The following is a 23,793-nucleotide window of genomic DNA, read 5'->3' as shown; positions in this document are numbered from 1 at the left end:
AAAGTACTTTATGAAGTATTTAGTAAAGTATTTTGTAGCTGATGGATCCGTGGTCGGCTTCTGCTTTTAGTTTCTGGGTAGCAATCCATGACGCGCTGCGAATTCTGTGGCCGCGCTGCGAATTTTGTGTTATGTGTATTTGTTTCTACTGTCCTGTCCGTCTCCACCCCAACACCCTGGCAAGGGAACTAATCTCCCAGTCTGGGGTCATCAGACCCAATCTGAGGGGGATACTTCCCCAATCTGTTTGTCTGAAGGGAAGGCCCCAGTTGGCTTGGGGCCAGCACCCCACTTCCATTTTTGTTGACAATCTGAAAAGGGAACCTGCGTCTTTGTGTGTCTTTTTGCCTGCGTCTCTGTTAAGTGTGGTGGCATTGTTTTATTTTGGACAGATGCAGTGTCCCAAGTTCCGAACTGCCTTAGATGTGTGGAGGTAACTTTAGCTAAATTTTAGCCTGAAAATGTCCCTGGTATGCTTCACCTGCTTCCCTGTAAGGGACCAAAAGTCAATAGAATGCCAGCTTTTCTGTTCTCATATTTTACACCTCTTTTAGCTGTGTTTTAAAGAACTTTGATAAACTTTATTCCCCTTTGTTACACGGGACTAGGGAAGCAATGTTTTCTTTTCTTCCCATAGTTGGCTTGAGTGCACCCACTGCAGAGGGAAATGCCTGCTGGGGATCTAAGAACCGAATATCTCTCTTTTTCTTTTTCTCAAAACCCTGTCCTCATTATTACATTGACATTAATTGGCTTTGAGGACAGGAACCAAACTTTCAGTCACAAATTTTGGCACCCCAGAGGGGACTCTAGAGGAGCCCCTGCTCTGGGGAAGACTAGCACTCCAAACAACTGCAAGCAGAGGATTAACTTTTGAGAGCCAACTACTGGAAAGTTAGGAGATATGCCAGCGTGCCTGGGATTCAGACCTAACCCAAGGAGCCTATCCTGTAAGTAAAAGGAGGGACTGAGGGACTCCCAGCAGCTGCCAAAGCTCCTTTTGCTTTGGGGAACTCCCTCCTTCCTTCCCTGCACTGTAAGGATTGCTCTGTCTCTGTCTACTTAAAAAGAAGGGGGACACTGAATGCAGTAAAATCGCCACACCAAGACCCTTGATTTTACACTTCTGGTTTCCCCTCTGTGAGAACATCTGGACATCTATGGTGCCACTGATGTGGGAGTCATAATTAAATGGGAGTTAGAAACTTGGGGAGATTTTTCTCTTTTCTGGTCTGTTTTAAAAGTTCTTGTCTGTCAGCCATAGTCTGGAGCTCCCTTCAGTCTATCTGTCCTGTGTCTCTTTTTGGTATCTGTTTCTGGCCCTTTAAGACATGGGCAATAATGTGTTGATATCAACTGTGGGGTTTTTAAACATTGCAATGGAGATTTCACCTGTGAAAAGCTACAAGGCCTTTACTACGATGTTATGTGTGCACAGTTGTGTTAAGTATTGTCAACAGATGAAAATAATGATGTCTTTATGAACATTGGCAGATATATAGAGCGCTCATGAAAAATTTTAAAAAATGGATTCAGATATCTTTGATTCACATGATTTAAACGGTTCAACTTAAATTGGGTAAACAGATGAAAATATAGATGTCTTTAAAATTAAGCTTATAAGTTTTTCCTAGGTGATCAAAAAAAACTAATAAAATGTTGACGTCTATGAAATAATCTGCCTAAATTCAGAAATTTACAAGGATTGCTTCAAAATGTGAACAGAAAAGGAGGTTAACAGATGGAAAAGAGAAATTAGAAGGTTCTAGGAATGGATTTAATAGAAGGAAAATGTGTTTCAGGATAAGAGAGTCTATGTGATTAAGTAAATAAGAGGGTTTAAGTAAGTGATAAAGAAGGTCTATGTAAGTTGGTTATATGTGTAAGTTTTTTGAGCAAGTAATCTTAAAGAAATTAAAATTATACAACTATGGTTAAACAACAACTGTTATTTTGCAATATTGTAATATGTTATTTCTTTAAGAGCTAAACTTGGTTAATATAAAATCATCAGTGTAATTGTGGTGCTATTAATGTGTTCGTATCTTCCAGGTATACAAGTCTGTAAGGTAGAAGCTTTAAAAGAGCATTATATCAAGCTGGTGTTCTAAAGTTGTATAGTAATTTTAGGCTTAAAAGAAAAACATATTGGAGATTTATTTATATCATTTGATGTTCTATAACTGGACCTGTTATCAATAGGATATGTAAAGTTTTATGCTACTTTTTACACTGGGGTACAATTTAAATGTATTTATTTTTAAGTTAATGAGAGCCTAATCTGTGTAAAGGTTAATATTGTAAAACACAAAAGTACTTTGCTACTTTTCTACAAAAGGTTAAAAGTTTTCAGCCTTTCTTTAATTTATGTTTTAGATGTGATATTATATTGTGTTAGCTAATATTCATGTGAACTTGAGCAACAATTTATGTAAGCTTTATAATATGATGTTTAAAAAGCAAAGATCAGCTTCAGAACTAGAGCACTTTACTTAAGATTTATGAAGACCCCTGCCTTACCTGAGATGAGGCTCTGTGTGCCATCTTACTACATGTGAGAATGATTGTGAAAGAAGTAGGCCAGATTTCAGTACATTTAAAGTTGTTTCCAAAAGTTTTTTTTTTTTTTTTTTTTTTTTTAAGATTACTAGGATCTCAAACAGGGGATTATAATGTATAACTCTGCCAAAGTTCAAGGTAGCTATTACATGAACTAAATATGTTTTTACTCTTGTTAATTTTGTTTTATAGTTTTCTTATAAATGGTCTAAAGATTGCCTGTTAATGTTTTGCAGAGGTACTGCTTTAAGAACACACAACCTGGGTTGATTTAAGATAATGAGTTATCACCTACAGGATAGAGAGAAAAACATTAAAGCCCAGTGCTCTTAGTAGAAGGCTGTTGAAATTTATTTGCTGGATGTTTAAGATTAAGTTTTAAAATTAAAGTTAAATTAAAAGGGCCAAGAAAACCAATATTTGGCTCTTGCCCTCTGAGTCAGTCTGAATCAGGGAATAGGGGACTTGTCTAAAGAGCTTTGCAACTCTGGGCCACATAACCTCCTGATCAGGGAGACTAATGAGACCACTGGAGAACAGAAAGCCAATCAGTGCATTTGCTATGAAGAGGAGGGTCATCGGAGAAGGGAGACATTCATGTTGCTTCCAAGGGAAGCCACATGGTCAAGCAAGGCCTGGACCCATCCTAGCGCAAATGGCACTAGCAGAATTGAGAAGCTTCTCCAAAGTTCCCCCAGGATTCCCAAGGAAACTCAGCTGACTGTTAACAATAGATAGAAACAAAAGTCAGTTTGACTTGCTTCATCTTAAACACTTAGCAAAGACAGTTAGAACCAAAACACAGCTATTCCTGGGCATTTTAAATAATAATAATAGTTGAATGCAACTTAAGGTATACACCTTGTGTTAGCCCTCAAGAATAAGTAAGACTGGAGGCTACAAAAGAGATTCTTAGGCAGGAATGCCTGATAACTATCAAAAGGAACTGCCAGAGTAGTTTTTAGTTTAAGGCCTACAGATATTCCTAACCTACACAGGTAGGCTTGGTGTTTGCTAGTATGATTATGCAGCCCTAAGTAACAGAATTAAAAGTTTCTCTATTAGACACAGAGGTCATACTAGTAAAAGGGTTTTGCAAGATCAGATGACATTCAGTTATTAAACTATATCTTAAGGGGAAGGACATCTGTAACACTAAAAGTTAAATGTTATGTTTACAGTCCTGGTAACTGGGGATGTTAAAGCCTGGTGAGGGAACTTATATACAGTGACATGTTCCAGCTGCTGCAACATTTATTCAGTACTCATGGCTTTTGTTTCTCTCATAGAAGCATCCATCCCCAGATGACAACCTGTTTTTTCCCAACCAGACTTTCAAATGGAACTGACTTCTAAAAGGGAACTCACACGTCCCCCATGTCGTCTCCCATGTCGTCGAGCCCCCTCACATTCGACACCCCTTTTCAGCTCTGAAGCAGCCAGAATGAGCCGTCGCCCCTTCTCCTTACAGCAACAAGGAGTTACTAAAATTAGAGGGGGGAATGAAGCCAGAAATAGATAGTGTAGATAGGTAAATCCAGTCAGGTTGGATCTAGGAGGCCAATTTTGAGTGAGTCTGGGAAGTTGAAGACTGTCCCCTGAGGGTTACTGTTTACCAAGATGTAGAGCCTGCCCAGATAGTTCCCCAACTGAGGGAACTGATTGGTTCCCAAGTTTCCAGACAAAGGGGGTAATGAAAAACCAGCCTCTACCTCAGATTAAAGCCTGTCCAAGGAAGCTGGCGTGACCCTTGTCCTTAGAAAGACCCACAGAGCACTCCTAGGTACATACCCACCCTGCTGAGTTGTTTGGCTGCAAATAACAGGAGAGATCTGTGATGCAAGGTGTCCCTGACTCAGGCTAGGTGAGGGCCCATAGCAACCCCCTAGCAACCACCAATCAGCTTGAGACAGGGAAAATACCTGGGATGCCAGGTGACCCCCAGTAGTTTATGGTGGTTGATAACATGTTGGGAAACCATGTAGTTCAGCACGTACTCCCCTCGTGGCTTAAACCAATCAGTTCAAACGAATCCCCCTCTTGTACTAACCAATCACCCTTACCCAACTTGTTCCCACCAGTGAATGTGCTAATCATGTTTTATAGTTGTTTGATTTTCCCGTGGTGTGTGATGATTTGCTAAGAAATGCTATGATGTATGTGGGGGTCCCTGCCTTCCCCAAAGAGTGTATAAAACTGCTGCCAACCCTGGGCTCGGGGCCTCTCAGTGTCACCAGTTGCTGCGTGTGCACGCGGAGGACCGAGCTAGCTCGAAATAAATACCTCTTTGCTGCTTACATCAATCTTGGTCTCTGGTGGTCTTTGGGGGTCCTGAATTCAAGCATAACACTTTAATCTATATCTTCAACTTCATGTAATTTCTACCAAACAAGTGCATTGTATTTTTCATAGTCTCTGCTACATGTTTTGTTTAAAATCACACATATATACATATATTTGTCTCTATATATCAAAATATTTAACTATGTTTGAAAACACATTCAAAAGCAAATATCAATATTTTTAAAAGCAAATATCAATATTTTTATTTTCTACTTTCTATTATCTTCAGCTTTACTCTCTCCCATAGTTACCAATGTGTGAGTCAGCTTTCTGTCATTGTGAGGAAATACCTAAGATGATCAACTTGAAAAGATTATTCTGACATAGGGTTTCAGAAGTTTAAGTCCATGATCACTTGGACTTGTTTGGGATGTGGCAACTCTCGCCCAGGTCCCATGTGGGTGATAGAATTTGGGCTTCCTCTGTGTGAGGTGGGCTGGCTGTGAAATTAAGCTAAGAAAAAGAAGCTGCGAAGAAACCACACAACACGGAAGTGATTTCGAAAAGTGAGGGTGGGAGGGCTCTACGACTTTAGAGGTCCTGCTTCCACACCGGGAAGAGAGACAGAGTGAGCCCACCTTTGGTTTATTTACACAGGGGAACTTCAAAGGTTTTCTACAGAATGTTCTTCACCAAATGAGGCAGGAGATGGGCTGTCCAAATGCAATGGGTCATGCCCAATTTCAGAGCTACCAGAGCTGTCCCATTGGTAGAGTGAGGGCAGAGATTTCACACCTTGGGCAGTCTACACACAGGAATGCCAGGATCCTCTTTCCCAAGAGAGAACTAAGTCCCCCATGGCTCAGTCCTGAGTAAAAGACCACTCAAGTAGCTTTACGGGTGGTGCACCACAGGCAACAAAGCGCTTCATGGTAGGAGCTATAGCAGAGGAGGCCTGTTAATCTCATGGTGTCCCAAAAACAACGAGAGGGAGAATAAGGCCCTGGGTTTCCAATTTATTTTTTGTTATGTTTTGGATCTGAGGTGTCCTACAAAAGTTCCTGTGTTAATTGCAGGAATGTTCAGAGGTGAAATTATTAGATTATTAGAGCTACAACCTAATAAGTGGATTCATCCATTTGAAAAATTAATAATTTGAACCGATTTCTGTACTGGGTGGTAAATGTAGACAGGTGGGCCATAGCTGGAGGAGATAGGTCACTGGAGGTGTGCCCTGCAGGTGTTCATCTTCCTTGTAGCACCTTTCCCTGTCTTTCTCTGTTTCCTGGCCACTGTAAGTACAGGGATGCTTTTCTGCTATGATGTTCTGCCTCTTCTCTGCCCCAGAGCAATAAAGTCATCTGACCATGGAATGAACCTCTGAAATTGTGAACCTCCTCTAACTTGTTCTTGACAGGTGTTTTGATCACAGCTGACTAACACACCCTTCAACGGCACACTCCCAGAAAATCAACTTCCTCCCACCAGATCCTGCTTCCTGAAGGTTCCATTACCTCCCAATAGCAGCAACCACATCCTTAACCTATGGGCCTTTCAGAGAGCTTATCTAAACCATTCCAGAATGTTATAGTTTATTATAAACTAAAAGTTATAAATCCATTTAAGTTGTACAATGTTGGTGACAAAATAAATGTTGTGTCTCATGACAAATACTGTTTACATCCTCCAAATTATTAGTTAACTGACTAACTGATTACTTGTCACTCAGGTATGCCTTAAGATTTTAAGAATCAAGGAGGTTTTTGTTTTTTTAAATTTCAGTTAAACTGAGATACTTTGAAAGACTTTTGTGTATTGGATAATTATACTGAAAACTAGGAAGGCAAGTTACTTTTTACTTAAACATTAAAAGTACCTATACACAGAAGCTTCCCAATCAAGATATGGCATCAGTGAGAATGATAAACAATCTTTTAATTATATTAGAAAAAATTTATTCAGCTACTAAAGGCAAAAGTTTATAGATCTCATAAATTCAGTAAATAAGATGAATTTAATGAGGGTCTACAGTTCAAATACAAATTTCAATAGAAGTGTGAAGTCTGATCCAAGCCAAGCGACTTGACTAATTAAGACTGTTGTGATTATCCATTTGCTTGAAGGCTAGTAGGTCAAGCATTTTCTAAAAATATATGCAAAGGCTGTTGGCCATTCATGCTCCTCTTATTTATTTATTTATTTATTTATTTTAATTTTAGGTGGACTCAATATCTTTATTTTATTTTTATGTGGTGCTGAGGATTGAACCCAGAGCCTCATGTATGCTAGGAGAGCACTCTATCACTAAGCCACAACCCCAGCCCTCATGCTCCTCTTTAGCATACCTAATAACCAGAATTTCCTATGGAACTAATTCAGATACTTGGAAACTATCTTGGCTTAATTTGAACTTTATTTTCAATATAAGGGACATATGCCACCAAAATTATAGAGCTGTGAAATCGAAAGAGACGGTTTTTACCTTCACATTTGAAAAAAAAAATTGCACTTAGGTAAAGAACAAAATCAGTTCTATGTAGGCACATGTATGTAAATAAACAGAAAGAAACAAGTATGTTAGCAGTTTCCTTTGAGTAGGGAAATAGAGTAGTTGGACTTCCAATTTTTACTTTCTACAATTAGATATTGTTAAGATCCTTTACAATAAAATTACATTTAAAAAGGGAATCCATATAATTCTTAAAGCTTTAGAGAAAAGAAAATAATATGGTTTTCTTTATTTTTTTTTCACAGATACATTCTGGTGATTTGATTTGAGATAATTTCACCTCACACAGTTTAAGGTCATTTCTTGTGTTTGTGATTTTCAAAGAAGGTGGGGAAAAGCCTAGAATCTTTTACAGAAATAATTTTCAAATATTTGTTTTTAAAGTAAAAAAATTCATCAAATGATATATTATCTTAAATTCAACAAGTGGAACAGATAAAGTTGGAGCTGCAGGATTCTTACTGGTTCACTCCTTGTTCTCTTGGCAAGTGAAGCATACTTTGAAAACCACTTCTATAAATATGCTTGCTCATAAAGGAGGTATTTGTTAAATGAGTCTTATATTTTTTAGTTTATTTTACCAATATAAATGTTTAATAATGCCTTCCATAATATTCTAGAAGATATAAAGGAATAATCAGCTTGCAAATGTGTGTAGGATCTCAGGCAAGTAAAATACACTTGTTGCTATCAATTCAATTATGACTGACAGATTGCTGCAGGATAAAGACGGGTTACTCTTTGTTATTTCTTGTCATATGGATAGAATGACATTTGATAGGTAATCTTACCAAGCACTTACATATATTGCTTGCTATTGTTTGAATGTATGTGTCCCTCCAAAGTTCATGTTGGAAATAAACCTTCAAGGGACAGTTAAGAGATGGGGCCTTTTGGCAAGTAAGTCATGAGCATTTCACCCTCATGAATGGGACTAGTGTTCTTATGTTATGGTTTAGATATGAGGTATCCCCCCAAAGCTCATATGTGGGACAATGCAAGAATTTTCAGAGGTGAAATGGTTAGATTGAAAGGTGTAACCCTACCAGTGGATTAATACACTGGATTTACTGACAGTAACTGTAGGCAGGTAGGGAGTGGCTACAGGAAGTAGGTCACTTGGGTTGTGCCTTTGGGGTATACAGTTTGTCCCTGGTGAGTGGAGCATACCCTTTCTCTCTCTCTCTCTCTCTCTCTCTCTCTCTCTCTCTCTCTCTCTCTCTCTCTCTCTCTCTCTCTCTCTCTCCTTCCTGGTTGCCATGTCCTGAACTGTTTTTCTCTGCCACACCCTTCTACCATGATGTTCTGTCTCACCTCAGGCCCAGAGCTATGGAGTTAGCCAACCATAGACTTGAAACTGTGAGCTGAAATAAATTTTTCCTCTTCTACGTTTCTCTCATCATTTATTTTGGTCACAGTGATGAAAAAATTGACTAAAAGAGTTTGAAAAGAGCAGTGTAGTGCCTTTGGCTCTTCCCCTTCGGCCAGTGTCCATCCCTTCCTCCCTGTGAGGATGCATCAAGAAAGCACCATCTTGCAAACCCCTACCAGACACGAAATCTGTAGGCACCATAATCTTGGAATTTCCAGCCTCAAGAACTGTGTGAGCAATTCATTTCTATTACTGTATTTGTGAATTATACAATTCGTGATATTTTACCAGAGCAACAGGAATGGATGAAGGCATTGCTGGAATACTCTGCGTAGTATATTCATGCATTTAAAAGAGCATCACTATGATTGGTCATTGGATATTATCTAATGACCACATTAATAACCATCTCCCACCTGTGGTGTTTACCCATTCGTGTGTTGAAAGCATGGGTTCTCAGGCTCATACAGGATTTCTACATGAACAAACATTGCAGTTTCTGGACTTTGCTTAACTCAGGTCAATGCTCTCAAAAGGAGTCCTACTCAGCAGTGAGGAATTCACAGGCCACAGAGGAGGGCTTAAAACTTTCCTTGACAATTATTGAAATGACGAAGAATGTTTTCCTGAACGAGAATGACCTTATCTAAAAGCTTCAGGTGTGTTAACCACAGCATTGCCAAACAACCACTATGCTATTTACTTACTTAATCTATCGCTTTGGTTGGCTCTTCTTGAAGAAAAACACTGTATAATGAAATATGAATCCAGTGCAACTATCCCAAGGTAAGAAGGGGCCTTACTTTGCTTAATTGCTTTTCTTTCTATTTTGTCTCCCCATAAAGAGCAAATGTAATTTTTTGAAAGTATAAAATATTACTTTTAGGTTTACTGAAGTAAAAATCTCGAAAGATTTAATCTGAGGAAGTGTAGAAGACATAACTTAATGCCTACCTAAAAACTACGTGTTCAGGTATGACAGTATGTCCCTTCCTTGGCTTTAGTGATAAAATCAGTATTGATCTAAATCAACCTCTGTAACAACATTCCTCTTTGCCAGTTGTTGATTTAGGGCTAAGCTTGATTCATTTTTTGCCAGTGGAATTTATAGGCAAAGCTACTGGGAGTCAATGGTAAGATTTTCCTTCTTAATAAAAAGAAAAAATCTCTTTTTGTTATTAAATACATATGTGAGGGGAGGTTGGGAAGTTTGGGTTATGGATGAGACTGTGTTTCTTTGAACTCTAGCAACCATTATTGACTAATAAAAAAAAATGAGGATTAGCTAATCCCAGAAAGCAACCAAGGGCTATGACACCATTGAATTTTTAAACAAACCTTGGACGCTGTACGGTTTGGATATAAGTTGTCTCCCAAAACTCCCATGTTAATGCAGGAATGGTCAGAGGTGAAATGATTAGACTATGAGAACTGAACCTACCCTAATCAGTCCATCCTAATTTGAATGGTAACTATAGAAAGGTGAGGCATAGTTGGAGGAGGTGGGTCACTGGGTGCTTGCCCTGGAAAGGAATCATCTTTCCCGTGGCCCATTTTCCTCTCTCTGTGCGTCCTGGCCACCATGAATTCCTCAGCACTCCTTCACCATACCCTTCTGCCATGATGTTCTGCCTCATCTTGGGGCCAGAACGATGGAGTCAGCCCACCATGAATTAAACCTTTGGAACTATGAACAAAAATAAACTTTTCCTTCTATAAGCTGTTCTTGTTGGGCACTTTGTTAATAGCGATGAAAAAAAGCTAACACAGACCCACTTACCTCCAGACATCTTCTGTGAGAAAAGTAAATTTTTATTTTTTAAGGGACTTTTGGCCAAAAGTCCTGTCACTACAGCCAAAGTCAAAGTAGTACAAAAGGTGATTTTGATTCAAAAGCAACTCTAAGACACTCTGATCAGAGGCAGCAATGAGGAGCTTTTAGCTTAACACATTGCAAAATCTTCTTAAAGGATGACTGATTAGAACACTGCATTTGCATTGATACTTCTAAAAACTGCAGGAAATAACATTTCAGGGACTAAAAAAACAATTTCAAAGTTTTTAGTCAATAGAAATTATATCAACTGTAAGATTATATATAGTTTTTTATATATAGTTTATCCCTCCTTCATCCCCAAAGTTCAATTGTAATATTTGAATACTGAATGAAAAAAGTTGGGCATGTAAATATTTGGTTATTTTTAAATGCCTATTCCTGAAACAACAAAAACAATGTTTCATTTCTTACTTTAACTACTTGTAAGTTTCATTTCATTTCTTGCTTTAACTATAACTTGTAAAATTCTAGTGGTCATTCAAAATCTAACTCAAATGTCATCTTCTCAAATAATATATCCTAACTTTGCAAAAACAGACTCCTTTTAAAACATATATTTATTTATTTATTGTACTGGAGATTGAACCCCAGGGCCCAGGGCATGGTAGGTAACTGTGTTATCACTGAGCCGCATGCTTAGCCCTTTCTATTTTAAGTTGCTCAGGTTGACCTTGAACTTGATGATCCTCCTGCCTCAGCCTCCTGAATAGCTGGGGTTACAGGCTTGTGCTACTGCCTCTGGCTGACACATGCCCTCCTGTTTTCTCTGAGAACATATTCATTCATTTAACAAACATTTATTAAGCTTTGGTTATTTCTAGCTCTTCTTCTGGTGATGCAGAAGTGAAAAGCCTTACATAGTTCCTATACTCAGAGCTTATAAGCTAGAATGATAGATAAATCCTTAGCAACCAACATGAAGTGTGGCAAGTTTCTGTTTTAGGCATATTAGCTAGCATATGTTAACAACCAATGAAGTTAATCAATCTTTTACTGTGTTTGTATGGTGTGTAAGGCACAAGAGATATAAAAATGAATAAAATACAGTCTCTGTTTTTTAAGGGAGGGACAGAAACTGATAACGTGTTCACCAAACTAGTTTCCTCTTGCTGCCTGGGCAGAGTCAACATTTCCAAGTCTGCCTTATAGGCATGTGACCTGTAGACTGGCTAATGAGATGTGGGCATAAAATAATGTGCTATTTCTAGGATTCATTCAAGAAGCCTTCATTAAATTCTCCATATCTCCTCTCTTTCCCACTTTCTGAAACTAAGGACTCTTAAGTGCTTAGGAGATAGCAAAGCCATAATATGAAAGAATCTTGACTTCCAGAATCACTGAATAGAAGTGCACCAGCTGAACTCCTGCTTGGACTTTACTTGCATGAGAAATAAGTTTTTGCTGTGTTTGGTTACTGAGATTTTGGAGTTCTTCTGTTATAGCAGCTGGTGTTGCCTTATGTACGTTAATTATGATGTAAAAAGTGCAGAGGGGAGAGGGTATTGCTGTGCTTGGCTGGGGGTGGATGCATCAGGATATGTGGGAAACAAGCCTTAGAAAACAACTTGGTCATGTAAAGAAACCATAGAAGACCATTCCAGGCAGAGAAACCATATGAGCAAAGAATAAAATATGAATAGGAAGGTGCATATAGGGAATTCTATGTATATCTGTATTAATTAGAACACAGAAATGTTTGTGATCTGAGCAGTCAGAAGAAAATGCTAAGTATACATTCTTGAGCTATTACCTCCTAGTCAGGTTAGCTTGGGCAAATTCATAAATCAGTCTGGACAAGTTTCTTCTTGTTTAAGATGGAGACAATGCCTATGTCTCCCAAATCCTAAAACAGTGTACTTCATAGAGTCCATAGAGATGCCTTCTGCTCCTCTGTCTTCTTTTATTGAAATATCCTTTGAGAAGGAAGCCACCCATGCACATGGTACACTGAAGAGCACAGATAAGGGACACTGGTAAATTCAAACTTCACAGAAGACACAGAAAAACAAATTAGAGAATTGATTTTTTAAAAGACAAAGAGCTTTCATTATGTTTGTTAGAACAAAGAGACAGGGCTGGGCACAAACTTCATAAATCAGCTCAGCCTTTGATCAGGAACCAGACTACACCTACGGGAATGGACCCATTTTCCTGGTGGAAAATAAGCCACCGAAGAAAGGAGGGGCTTATATATGTTGTGGGTGATGTAGTGAGCATGCCAGTCTGGGCACTCAGGAATTTGAGTCCTTGAGTTGGGGATTGGTGGAAAGCACCTGGAGAGGTACTGTCTTGAAAGAGATTAGTATTTCCTAGAGACTATCACTTCTAGGTTGGATGAGACACTATCTCCCCTCCTGTGGCCAGTATCTGGGAGGGACTTGTGTTGGGAGAGAAAAAAGTCATCACTGTATGGCGTTCCTATCTATTTCTTTCTCCTGGGTCTAACTATTTTGGGATGTTTTGTTTTCCATATCCAATAATGTTGGCAAGACATAGTTAAAAGGTTATTAAAAACACTCCAGAACTTATCATAATTGTGGCTTCCTTAGCACAAATGACACATGACTAAAATACTGAGAGCACTCCCTCATTATATGATTGCATACACAAGCCACTCCACTTCCCTGATACTGTGTTACCAAGCTTTGTGTAAAAAAAATTGTAAATCTTTTTTTCCTCCAGAAGAAAAATGTGTTCTGTCACTAGGATTTGTATGCTGACCAAGAATCAGAAGCACACTAATAGGACTAATAAATATTTGGCCATGAACCAGATAGTCAATAATCTCTTGTATTCTGTAAATATTTTCAAATGAAGAAATGTTTCACATTATACTTGTAAAGCAAGAGACTTTCAAGGGTCTGTGGGTAACAAATAAATGACTTCAGGAGCCAGGCAGGTAATAAGTAATGTGGAGTCTGTGGCATTATCTGGGGTGGGTCAAGCCCAACTGAAGACATTCAAATCACCACAGGCCTCTGGAGCTAATCCTATGGTTTTACCTCCCATCTAAAGAAACTGAGATTAGGGTTAGGTGACTCTTAGAGTACATGTAGTAAACACAGTAATCAGAGTCAATGCAGAAGACAGAAACCACTTCAGATATTTAAGGCAGAAAGAGATTGTACACAGAGAACTGGGTGTTCATGAGATTGTGGAAGGGCTAAAAGTGCAGGGTCTAGGCTGGGTCCCCAAGAATTACTTCTACAACACTAGTAACTGAACCATTAAGGAATTTTGCCATAATCAAGAAGCTACACAGGGCCTCTGGAGTTTAAGAACACCACTAAAGTTGTGACCCAGATATGCTGGGATCTAGAAACTATCTGGACAGGAAACACAGAATATACTTGCCACCTCCCTCAACTGCCCCTTGACAGCCACAGGGCTGGTGATTCAACACAGTGACACTGAGTCTGAGTGTCTCAGCTGCATAAGTGCCTCTCAACACCCACAATTCTGAAGACAGGACACTGGCATCTCCTGCACTTTTTTTGCCAGAAGAAAACAGCTACAGGGGCTGGGGTTGTGGCTCAGAGGCAGAGTACTTGCCTCACATGTGTGAGGCACTGGGTTCGATCCTCAGCACCACATACAAATAAATAAATAAGGATATTGTGTACATCTACAACTAAAAAAAAAATTGAAAAGAAAACAGCTACAAATAACAGGAAGGTGGCCTCTACCTCACCCTCTCCTTGCTTTCGAAACATCAGGCAAGTTTACTTGCCAGACCCTAATTTTTATCCAGAAGTCTATCTCAAAGGAAGTCTGGGGAAATGTTTCTTAGCTTTTTCAGGTTCTGCTGTACAAGAAGGCAAAAGCAAACAGGAATGGACAAGTGCCACCTGTCACATTCACCTAGCAACTGCAGCTACAGGCCCTAGGACTTAGATCTGGATCACTAATTCTATTCTTCTTCTTTTTTTTTTCTTTTTATACCTTTTATTGAAGTCCTAAAAAATGATGAAAATGTATCGACAGGGTTATTATCCTACAGACCTTCAAATACTATAATATATGCCAGTTTGGCATAGAGAAGACACACAGGTATTTGCTGAATAGATGTTTCATTCCTGACTTTGAGAGGAAACAGTAAACTAGAATTCCACGAGAGTACTGAGTAGTAGCAATAACTGTCAAGTGGAGGCCCATTAGGGAGGGGTGAGAAAATGGAGTTGACTTGGCAAAGGCATCTGCTCTGTGTCTGCTAGTGGTATAGATTTCTTGTTAGGAAGCTAAAGGAACGGGAGAATTCCCGCCACTAATCTTTTGGTGCAACAAATCACAGCAGAGTCTAGGGTGACATAACAAGGGTGTGATGATAAGCTGATACCTGATAAACTAAAGGCCACAGCTTCCACCAGCTTTGAGCAGGTCCAGGCAATGGGATCTGATGATGCTTAGCACGTTGAGAGTGCTAACCTACTCCACCAGAAGCAACACCCTCTGGTTGATTTGACAACTAAAAAACAACGAGGAAAATCCCACTACACACACACACACACACACACACACACACACACACACACACCACAACCGGAAAGCGTTGGGCGCTCACTCCGGATCGCGGGCTCCGCTAGAGCTACACGAATCACACGGCGGAGAGGGTTTCTTTGCCCTCGGTATTCTCCCCCGCTACTCACTGCGCAGGCTGTGGTGCAGGTGACCCCGCTTCGCCGGGTGCTTTAGGAATTGAGCATCTGGGCGGCGACGGTCGGGGGCTCAGTCTAGGCAGCGGGCACTGGGTGTCCCGGACGCAGGGCCCCAGGCAGCCCCACAGGCACTGCTGCAGATAACCAATCCTGGGGCCGATTACCCGCAGCCCCGCCTTTCCCACACACCCACGCCCAGCGGTACAGCCGGAGGAGGCCTACCCAGCGCGCGGGTGGAGGCTCAGGAGCAAGCCTGGGGGGTCCGCCCGCCGCCTCCCGGCGCGCCTAAGAGGGATTTCGGGTTCCGCAGCGCGTGGCTCCGCCCCCCGCCCGTGGCAGGAGGCCCTCCGGGCAGCCCTGGGACCTGGGAAGCTCAGCGTGCGGCCTTTCAGTCGCTTGTTCTAAAAAAAAAGGGTGCGCGCGTTTCCCCAGGGGAGCTCCTAGGAAGGGTCGGCAGCGTGCGTGCGCCCCCAAGCGCAGCGCGGTTTCTTGCAGGAGCCTGGAATGCGGGACACGCAGCCCTTTGCGTGCTTATGGTTCCCTGAACCAACTTCTAAATTCTGTATTTCGACTGCACGGTGTAGTTGTACTATTCAGGAATGTCTTCTCGAGTCAGTGAGAAAACAAGATTTTTTTTTCTTTAGATGACAAAAAGAAAAGTCTTTTAGCGTTCATCGTTTCTTTAACCCGTGCCCTATTTCTGTATTGATTTAGATTTTAACCCTTCCACCAGCATATTGGTTCTTTTTGATTTTCACTCCCATTTTCGTGGCTTCTTTTCCTTCGTATCCTCCTCTCCTACATTCATGCGGGCTCGCGCACGTGCCGTGTTTGTGGTGTGTATGCGCCTTACCTGTGGTTTCACTCCTTTATACAAGTGCCAAGAAGGTCTGTCGTCAAGTAAATATCTCCACCAGACATAAATCATTCACTGTCTCTCAGATCCTTCCTTGTGATGAACCTCAGGTCCATCCAATATTCCTCCTCAGATTATCTAAAACGATTCTTTAACTAAACTGAACTGTACCTTTTCTAAGCTTGAAAAAATTTCTGGTCACATCAGGCTTCCTCTTATCACAGAATTGAAAGTTTTTTTCCCTTTTTCTTTCAGTCATATGATCTTCATTGATACATTGCCTGATTTGATTAACATGACTTAGGAGAACATTGAATTTGGGGGTTAGGCTTCACTTTTTCACTGCTTGTTATGTTTACCATTCTTTATGGTTACCTCTGAGAGAACTAACTGAATGTCTGTTCATGTTAAAATCAATTTTGTAGAACTAATGTGTTGATTTGAATTCATTGATTTAAAGCTATAAGAAACTGATGTGACTCCATTTTTGAGAAACCAGCTTCTCTCAAGGCCTGTCCAGAGGGAGGGGGCATGACCCTTGTCCTTGGAAAAACCCTCAGAGCCCTCCTAGGCACAAACCCACCCTGCTGAGTTGTTTAACAGGAGCTATCTGAGGTGCCTGGTGTCCCTGACTCAGTTATGCTAGTTGAGGACCTTTAGCAACCCCTAGCAACCACCAATCAGCGGCAGACAGCAAAATATCTGAAATGCCAGGTGACCCTCCTCTTAGTTTTGGTGATTGATAACATGATCAGGCCACCCTGCAAATTTAGCTTAAACACTCTTGTAATCCCTCCCGGCCTAAACCAATCGGTTCAAATGTATCCACCACTTGAACTAACCAATCACCCTTGCCCAACTTGTTCCTGCCAGTGAATGTGCTAATCAATGTTAGGAGTTGTTGTTTGATCGGCCTGCAGTATGAAATGATTTGCTGTGTGATGTTGTGATGCATGGAGTATCCCCCCAAAACCTATAAATCCTCACTGAACTGAGGGTTGGGGCTCACTCTTCAGGACCACTGCGTCGAAAATGGTTGTGAGTCCAGGCTCAAGGTAGTAATAAAGTCTCTTTTGTTATTGCATTAGATTCGGCTCCTGGAGGTCTATTGGTGTCCCATGAATCTGGCATTACAGCTATACATGTAAGACCTACTCCTGCATAATGTATTTCATGATATTCTTAGAAACTTCAATATTCCATTAACTGATTAGCCCAACTCTGGAATTTCATAAAGTAGAAACTAAAATCCAATATAAATTGGGTGACTTGGTCTAGGCCACAAAAAGCCTTTGCTATCTACCTGTGGAATACTTGATCTAGAACCCCAGAGCAAAGGTAGTCAGTGAACTCATTCACAAAACTACTTAAAATATCCTTTGTTGTGCATTCCAAACCCAGTTTCATCAACTACATAATATTCTTCTCCATCCATAAAGTGTTATCCTTTAATTGTCCATTTTGAAATTTTCCTTGCTAATTAAGGTCCTAGAGAAAAGTCTAAGAATAAACTGCTCATTTATTGAATAGCTAGGTATTGGTGTATCCTACCACTTGGTCTTTGGAGGTCTTTCCAACAAATAAACAACAAGCATAAAATCCTAAAACTGAAAACAAAACTTCTAAAATGTTGTAGAGTTATCATTTGCACCTTTATTTAAACTATTTCTCAAAATTTTTATTAACTTTGTTTCCCATTAAGTAAATCTTTATTTGTCTAAAAATTATTTCTAAATTTCATATACTCTTGTCAGTTATCCTGGAATTTGGTGACAAAAATCTGTACTCAATAAACCAAAACTAAAAAACAACAAACTCTCAAACTCACAATATTGACAATTAATTAACTATATATTTCTTAGGCCCTTGTTAAATATAATTGCTCATTTTAATACAAATTGTTTAGACTAATAATACCAAATTAGTGATAATATCTGTGAGCATGGCCTTAGGCCTGAGCCTAAGCAACTCCATTTTAAAAACTCCAGTTTGAAAACTCCAGTCTAAGAGTTTTCTAGAAACTCTAATGGAATTAAAACTAGGCACACCTAACAGATCCCTCCAGTATTGGCCTCAAACAAGTTACTTCCCCTCACCCTGATAAACAGAGTGAAGCCTCTGCCAGGCTGTCCTTGTCTGATAAGAGGGAAAGGCAAGAAGATCAGGGTGGAGACCACCAGACCAGATGTTTCTGACCCCGGGGTAAATGATGTCACTGAGAAATCCGGTGGTAGCTGGTAAGGATTGAAAAGGGGGTAAAAAGCCCCAAAATTTAGTATAAATAATAGAGCAAACATCCAGCAGAAACAAGAATGCACTGGAGTTGGAGAGCCTGATGAGGACCTGACATCCTATCACTTGTCATCGTTTTCCTGATCCTCTGCGTGATCCTTACAACTCTCAAACTCTACCCTCATCTGGACCTTGGTGAGAGCAGCAACTTCTCCCTTGGATCCTTTCCTTAACCACTCCATGCTAGGAGAAGCCTGCCTTGGTTCCGGAACTGATCACCATGGTCTAAGTGAGTGTGCATCTGCTGGACATAAAGCCTAAAGCTTAAGACTTTTGAACTTTGCATTTAGAGGGAATGTCTGTCATTAGCCTGTCATGATTAAGTATGTTTTGCAGTGCTTAGAATTAACCTAGAATTATTTGCTGCAAATGAATTAATCTAGAATTGTTTGCTATGAATTGATTATGTATCTTGCAGTGCCTAGCATTAAGGACTGTCATTTTCTTGATTAAGAAACTATAGATGTGGTATAAAGGTATATTAAGAATTGTAATGCAAATAATAATAATAATGTGATAAAAAGAACCTATAGAGTGAAATTGTATTGAGTAATTTGAGTGAACAGCCAACATCCTTGTACATAGTCTGTATTATTAGTAGCCTTTAACAGATTGAGAGAGATATTGACAAGTTTAAGAGAGAGAAGAGGTTTTTGACTGTTTTTGCCTTAACCAAATCAGGCAGCCAATTGGGTATATCAATCGTCCTCTTCCAGCAATTCTTCCTATTGAATGTCCAGCCACTTGGGCATGGTGTGGGAGGAGCCAGGCCTGGGTTCTTCCCAATGGCCACCCAGTATCTATTGTTATTGTGTTCACAGGCCTGGGGATCTCCATGGTAACAGTCTTTTGGAGGGGTTTCGTTAGAATTTAAAACTCTTCTTAGGAAGAGTTTGGCTACAGTTTGTGGGACAGGATGGTATAGGGTTTAACCTTCCCTGCACTACACTTTGAAAGAGAGTTAGCAGGTATAAGGCCAGTAGACATAGGTCTAAAAAGGATGTGGGTGTACTGTGTTGCCATGGGTTCCTAGATCCTATCAGGAGGCCCATTCTTCTGTATGTTCTTCTCCTCTGGAACGGGAGGGAAGGTGGTGCATGACTGTGAAAAACGGAGCTTGAGAGGGTTATCTGGGGATATCTCACAGGTAAATCTGGGTGACTGTGGGGGTTCTGCAAGGTTGGGAGCTGTGGTGGGATTGTCCTCTGGAGAGCTCGCCGCTGGTTTTAACCTAGAAATATGAATCCAGGAGGTTAGTTTCTTTCCTTCCTGTTGGAGTTTTGCAGCGTTGAGTGTACACAGGACTACCTGTAATGGCCCTTCCCATTTTGGGGTTAAGGAGGATCTTTCCCCTGGGGAAGAAAAGCAGACCCATTCTCCTGGTTTGAGCGGAAAGGAGGCAGCTGAGTTCTCTGGATCTGGAAGCAACAATTGTTGCTTCCATAGCTCAGAGCATATAAGGAAGAGGAGGGGAAAAGCATATTGGTCGGGGAGGGGCCAAGGCTCTGGTGAGATTCCCAGGGGGAGAAGGGGAAGACCATACATTATCTCAAAGGGGGAGGCAAGGGATGGCTTTAGTAGGGCAAGAGAGAGGAGTTTAATCCAATCTAAATGAGTCTCTAAAGATAGTTCATTATGATGTCTTTCATTGTGTGGTTGGCTCGCTCAACCTTACCTGAGGTTTGGGGGCAATAGGGACAATGAAAGTGCCATGGGATGGACAATGTCTTTGCCACATTCTGGGTTACTTGAGAGACAAACTCAGGCCCATTGTCAGATTGGATTGAAGCGGGCATCCCAAACTGAGGGATTACTTCGGTTAGGACGATGTTAGCCACCATGGTAGCCAGCTTATTTGAGGTGGGGAAAGCCTCTACCCAACCCAAGAATGTGTCTATTAAAACTAGTTTGTATTTGAAGTTTTTTACACTGGGCATCTTGGTAAAGTCGATTTGCCAATCTGCCCCGGGTATATGGCCCCTAGCCTGATGACAAGGGAAGGTTCTGGGTTTTAAAGATGTATTGGGATTCACTCTTTTGCATATCTGGCACAAGGCTGTGATTTGCTGTATCACTTCTTTATCCTGGGGAGTCAGAGTAAAGAAAGAGTGGAGAAAGGCTTTGAGAGTCTGCGGACTGGTGTGGAAAATGGAGTGGAGGTAAGTAAAGAGGACATGTTTAGGTGGGTCTCCGTTATTGGGTAATGTTGGAGAGCACGTGGCGATGAGAGATCAGGTGGGGTCTGAAAGGGCGGCTGACCTGGCTGCCTGATGTGCTTTTGAATTCCCCTGTGTGACGGGGGAGGAGTCATTTTGGTGTGATCTGCAATGGACAACTCCAAGTTTTTAGGAAGCTGGGAGGCTTGTAGTAGCTGGGTAATGTATGTGGAGTTGGTTATAGAGGTTCCCTTTGAGTTCAGGAGACCTCTCTCCTTCCAAATTGCTGCATGAGATAAGAGAATGTGGAAAACATATTTGGAATCAGTATAAAGTGTAAGATTTTTCCCTGCTGCCAATTCACAGGCTCGAGTTGCATCTACCAGCTCAGCCTGTTGGTTGGTGGTATTTGCAGGCAGGGGATTGGCTTCTATTACTCGTGATAGGGACACTATGGCATATCTAGCTTTTCATGCATAAAGGAGCTGCCATCAGTGAACCAGGTATAATCAGATTGGTCTAGAGATCCCTCAGTGATATCAATTGGGCATGGGAGGAAGTTTTCTACAATTTCCCTGCATTTATGTGTTGGGGGCTGTGTTTGACCTTAAGCCTGAATGGGTAACAGAGTTGCTGGGTTGAGAGGGGCACAGGTTTGGAAGGACACAGAAGAGTCATAGAGGAAAGAGACCAAGAGAGAGAGAATTCGACAGGGAAGGAGTGTTTGCAGTCCTTTGTACGTTAGCAAGTCCTCAAGGTGATGAGAAGTGACAGTGATTTGAGCTCCAAAGGTAAGCTTTTGTGATTCTTTTAATAAAACATAGGAGGCCGCTAGGGTGTGGAGACAAGGAGCCCATCCCCGGACAGTTGGATCTAACTGTTTTGAAAGGTATGCTACCGGAGCGAAGGTGGGCCCATACATTTGTCCCAGCACCCCCAAGCCTTGCCCTTTGTTTTCATGGACATAGAGAGTAAAAGGCCTATTAACACCTGGCAGATGTAGGGCCAGTGCTTGTAAGAGGGCCTTCTGGAGGGTTCTGAAATGTGGTGCAGCTGAAAGTAACAAGGGCTCATGCTTGTTTCCCTTTGCTAGATCATATAATGGTCTGGCAAGTAATGAGTAATTTGGTACCCATGCCCTAAAATAGCCTGCCAGACCCAGGAACGAGAGAATCTCCTCCTTAGTTTTTGGTACTGGAAGGCTTTCAATAAGGCCTTTTCTATCAGTTGTGATAGCTTTCTTCCCTTGGGAAAAGTGGAACCCTAAGTAAACAATCTGAGAGAGAGAGAGCTGCACCTTTTGTGGAGAAACCCTATAAACTCGGTGAGCAAGAAAATTCAAGAGGGTGGCTATGTCAGGCTTTGAGGTTTCTAATGAGGGACTACAGAGGAGGAGGTCATCAACATATTGTAGGAGGGTTGAGTCTGGGCATAGAGGGAAAAAAATCCTCAAGATCTCCAGCGAGGACTTGTCCAAAAATATGTGGGCTGTCTCGAAACCCCTGAGGCAGGACAGTCTAGGTTAACTGTTGGGAATGTCTAGTTTCTGGATCAGTCCAGGTGAAAGTAAATATGTCTTGGGAAGAGATGGTTAGTGGAATTGAAAAGAAGGCATCTTTAAGATCAATAACTGAAAAATAGGTGGAGTTTGCAGGAATGAAGGAAAGGATAGTATAAGGGTTTGGAACCAGGGGATGTATGAGCCTGGTTGAAGAATTTATTAACCTTAAGTAAGTCCTGCACCAAATGGTGTGTTCTATTAGGCTTTTTTACTGCTAAAATTGGGGTATTGAATGGAGAGTTTGTGGGATGGAGGAACCCCTTTCTTATTAAGCTCTGAATGATTGGCTTTAGGCCCTTAAGACTGGCAGTTGGCAGCGGGTATTGGGCCTGGTTTGGGAAGTGGTTAGGGTCTTTAAGATGCACTTCCACGGGAGAGCAATTTGCAGAGGACAGGGTTTCAGTGTCCCATACAATGGGATCTACCATTTTACAGGGGAGGGGGAAATGTGTGTTCTGGTGGTCGTTGGGGTCTCCACACCAGACACAAAGTGGTAACGTCTCTTCCTCGTCAGGGAGTAAAGCCATGGCGGAGATATGAATAGGGGAGGACAATAAGTGTACGGTTATGGAGGCCTTCAAGATGGATAATATATCCCTTCCCAGCAAGGGGACCAGACACTGAGGCATAACCAAAAAATGGTGTGAAAAGGAGGACTCAGATAAGGAGCAAGTGAGGGGAGGAGTTCTGTGCGGGATGATGGTTTGAACTCCTAGCCCAACAATAGGAGATTTGGAGGGATAGGTAGTTCTCCAAAACTCTCTCAGAACCAAGAATGTGGGCCCAGTGTCTACCAAAAAGTTTATGGGACACCCATCCACTCAGATAACCACCTGGGTTCCTGCTTGGTGATTGAATAGGTCAGGACAGAAGACAGAAGCCCTGTCAATCCTCGGCTGCTAGGCCCAGCAAGTCACTGGCAGGGTGACTGACCTCAGCTCCCCTCCGGGAATTGGGGCAGTCTGATCCCCAGTGGCCAGGATGTCGGCATCTGGGGCACTGTCTGGGTGGTGCCCTGGGGTTAGGGCAAGCCTTAGCCCAGTGTCCTTCATTACCACACTTAAAGCAGGGCCCAGGGGGTCCTCATTGTGGGGGTTGTTGTCTCCCCCTTTCCATAGGTTGGAAGGAGCCCTGTAACACCTGGGCCAACATCTGGCATTTTTGGTGTTTTGCTCTTTCATTTCTATTGTGGTAGACCTTGAAGGCTGTGGCCAACACCTCGGTCTGAGGAGTCAAGGGTCCCCTCTCTAATTTTTTTAGCTTTGCCCGGATGTCAGAGTAGCTTTGTGAGGAAAAATAGGTCATAAGAAGTTGCCTCCCATCCGGGGATTCAGGGTCCAAATTAGTGTACTGAACGAGAGTCTTTGTTAGTCGGTCTAGGAAGGCTGAGGGGTTTTCATTCTTCCCCTGGATGACTTCCTAGAGTTTATCAAAGTTAATAGCCTTTTGTGCTGCCGCCTTTAGGCCAGCTATCAGACAGGTAATAAGGTGGTCCCTGTGTCCCAGGTCTTGGGGGTCATTATAATCCCAACGGAGGTCTTGGTCTGGAACCGCCTGCTCCCCTGAGGGATGGTGGGCATTAGTCTGATGAACCTGGTCTGCATAGGCCCTAGCCTGGTCCCAGACCCTACTCCTTTCCTCAGGGAGAAGAGTATTGGACAGAATCATATAGAGATCATGAAAGGTGAGGCTATAGGCTTGAGTTAAGTATTG

At 41.5% G+C, this 23,793-nt stretch overlaps 1 protein-coding gene across 12 annotated transcripts in view; it reads right to left on the bottom strand.

Moving 5' to 3' along the window:
• SLC9B2 (solute carrier family 9 member B2) overlaps window positions 1-15,600 on the bottom strand; it is a 61,673-nt gene extending 46,073 nt beyond the window's left edge. For 7 of the 12 annotated variants that reach the window (XR_014023304.1, XM_081304278.1, XM_081304272.1 and 4 more), the window contains exon 1: window positions 15,207-15,600. The gene's annotated coding sequence lies outside the window, so the exon portion shown is untranslated. Of the gene's footprint in view, window positions 1-12,310; window positions 12,508-15,206 lie in introns of all 12 variants that reach the window. The other 5 variants (XM_081304281.1, XM_081304282.1, XM_081304274.1 and 2 more) reach the window with 3 other exon arrangements.
• Between the last annotated feature and the right edge of the window lie 8,193 nt (window positions 15,601-23,793).

The sequence above is a fragment of the Spermophilus citellus genome (genome assembly GCF_964194105.1).
Source record: "Spermophilus citellus genome assembly, chromosome: 8".
In the NCBI taxonomy this organism is placed as follows: domain Eukaryota; kingdom Metazoa; phylum Chordata; class Mammalia; order Rodentia; family Sciuridae; genus Spermophilus; species Spermophilus citellus.
The sequence above is the reverse complement of the archived record's forward strand: the minus strand, read 5'-3'. Positions and strand labels throughout refer to the sequence as shown.